A 3,221-nucleotide genomic window follows, 5' to 3' on the forward strand; every position below is an offset into this window, starting at 1 on the left:
ACGTCAAGAGAAAACAGCATTCCATGAAGCAGAGGTTTGACAAAAAGCACAAGACCAAGTGGCCTACTATCCAAGTTTCAGACTGGGTCAGAGCCCGCCGGCCCCACAGAGCTAACAAGCTGTCATCGTTCTGGTCGGCCCCATGCCAAGTCACTTGGCAGCTTGGTCCGGCTTAATTTCAGCTGACGGATGGTTCAGCTGCCTGCGCACTTTTTTTAGGGAGAGGGGCGGAAATGTTGTGTTCATCATGTTGCAGTATACCTGCATACCATTGAGTTAACTCATAGGCAATTCACGAGTTTCACGTTTACCCACTTTTGACACTGAAAGGCCACCATAGGTGGGCGCAGAGGTTATTGGGATTACAGGAAATAAATGTTCAGTTTATATCACACAAAGTAAGTTGTGCCTGTTGTTATTTTGGGAATATAACACACACACACACACACACGCACACGCACATGTAACGGACATGAACCGACCATTACATTAAAATAACAAACTAAACAGTCTCTGGATGATTGAAGAGGCAGGAGAGATGAGGGGTCTCGATCCAGTAGCATTTATTTACTCCCTGAAACAACAGACAGGGCGGGCAAAGTGAGGCACACTGCAAGGGGTCGAAGTAATTGGCATTCCCCTTGCCAATCTTCCAGAACTGAGACAAAACTACAGCAGCTAGACAAGCTAGCCTACTGTTCACAGTGTAATAGAGAAAACCAAAGCACTTAGATCGTATAGTTTACACATTAAAACCCAAAAGAAAACACAATGTACATCATCACAAATACTACAGGGATCTTTCTTTTTTACACATAAACACATACCTGAAACAACAGACAGGGCGGGCAAAGTGAGGCACACTGCAAGGGGTCGAAGTAATTGGCATTCCTGTGACACAATAGGCACGTTAGCACCTGTTAACTTCATAACGATCGCGGACATTAATAGCGCTAATTTGCATATTTCGAGCGCAAATGACAACGAAAATATCCACACAAACGTAACAGAATATCTTCCCATCAAAGATCAGTAAAATAACAGAGAAATTAAAGCATAGAAACATCATTAAATAGTATGTGACACGGAGGAAAAAATAACACAGCTTATCCTGTCGTGCCGAAAAGCGAGTGCCTGCCAGAACACGAGTGCCCTCATTGAAACCAATGGAAACCGATTACCAATTTTTCAGATAGTTTTTACCCATTTTTGCAGATAAATCCGACACAATTTAAGATGGAAAGCCTATCAATAAAGCATCTACATTCCTTCTGGAAGTATTACAAAGAACTGGTTACAATTTCAGTATTATTTCCATAAAAGAATCGAAGAATTGTCATAACAAATGTTACAGTTTCATTCAAATAGCTCATATTAAGTGGAGGACGAGTAATGTTTCATAAGCATATTTTTAGTTAATAAATTATGTAATTCATTCTGCAAAAAATTGTATAATTTTCTCTCAAAAAATGTCATTGGTTTCAATGAGGGCACTCGTGTTCTGGCAGGCACTCGCTTTTTGGCACGACAACCCCTTGCCAATCTTCCAGAACTGAGGAAGAGTTCCGGGGTGCCACACCAATTAACGCCCCATCAGAAACAATAGGCAACGGTAAACCCATCCCAAGTACATTATAGCCCCCACATATTTTGAGAAGTTCACTAAGAGCAAAAAAATAAGGTTCATGCTTAACACTACTACACACACACACACATACATCGAGCAGGAAAAGTGATTGAGGGTCACATGGATTCTGTCATTACACACCGGGGAAACCTAATAAGAATTACAGTAGGAGGCCTAATGTTCGTTTGACTAAAAATAATCCATAATTAACTGATTTTGCAGTTAATTATGGTTAGCACAATACCTACAGGAAGACCATATATGCACACAGTGGACACAAGCACGTTATGAATAATATCTGCCTGGCATTGCATTTCATTGGGCAGCACATGTAAGCTCCAGTCCCACAGCATCAGGCAAAAGTGCCATAATACCCACACAGCAAAAATGTAATCTGGGAAATATCATATATTATGACTATGTAGGCCTATTTATAAAATGAGTGACTACTGGTGATGATTATGGACATCCAGCACAGCATTGTGAAACTGTGCAAGTGCAATAATATGCTCTGGTGCTGCTATGAGCTGAATCTAAACTCACTTTTCCTGTTCATGTTCTTTTTTATTGTGTGTGTGTGTGTGTGTGTGCGTGTGCGTGTGCGTGTGCGTGTGCGTGTGCGCGTGCGTGTGCGTGCGCGTGCGCGTGCGCGTGCGCGTGCGCGTGCGCGTGCGCGTGCGCGTGCGTGTGCGTGTGTGTGTGAGTGATAGACATAGTTATTTTATCAGCCCATCAGAGAATATAATAATCTCTTACGCTCATGAAAGTACCACAGGAATTCTCTCAGCAGTTTCTAAATGAATAATATCTGCCTTGCATTGCATTTCCTTAGGTAACACATGCACACTCCAGTCCCACAGCATCAGTCAAAAGTGCTGTGATACACACACAGTGAACATGCAAACGCAAGCTTGTACATGTCATATTTTACATATTGACAGAGGAAGTGAAGCACAGCACACATTGTGGACAAGGGGATCTACAGGTAGTCTATTACCTGTCTTAAATTATGTACATATTATATGGATAATTACTGCACAGGGTTGTATGTATTTTTACATAGAGTTAAATTTGACTTTGACTGCACTCTCAAACATGCAGCAAAAGTTGCACAAAGCAGGCACTGTTTAGAAATATATCATCATCATCATCATCATCATCATCATCATCATCACCCTCCTCCTCCTCATCATCATCATCACCCTCCTCCTCCTCCTCCTCCTCCTCATCATCATCATCATCACCCTCCTCCTCCTCCTCCTCCTCCTCCTCCTCCTCCTCATCATCATCATCACCCTCCTCCTCCTCCTCCTCCTCATCATCATCATCACCCTCCTCCTCCTCCTCCTCCTCCTCATCATCATCATCATCACCCTCCTCCTCCTCCTCCTCCTCATCATCACCCTCCTCCTTCTCATCATCACCCTCCTCCTCCTCCTCCTCCTCCTCCTCATCATCATCATCACCCTCATTATCATCATCATCATCATCACCCTCCTCCTCCTCCCCCGTCCTCCTACTCCTCCTCATTCTCCTCCCTCCTCCTCCTCATCATCATCATTACTCTCCTCCTATCATCACCCTCCTCCTCCTC

Source organism: Engraulis encrasicolus, chromosome 23, assembly GCF_034702125.1.
Source record: "Engraulis encrasicolus isolate BLACKSEA-1 chromosome 23, IST_EnEncr_1.0, whole genome shotgun sequence".
NCBI classification, from domain to species: Eukaryota; Metazoa; Chordata; class Actinopteri; order Clupeiformes; family Engraulidae; genus Engraulis; species Engraulis encrasicolus.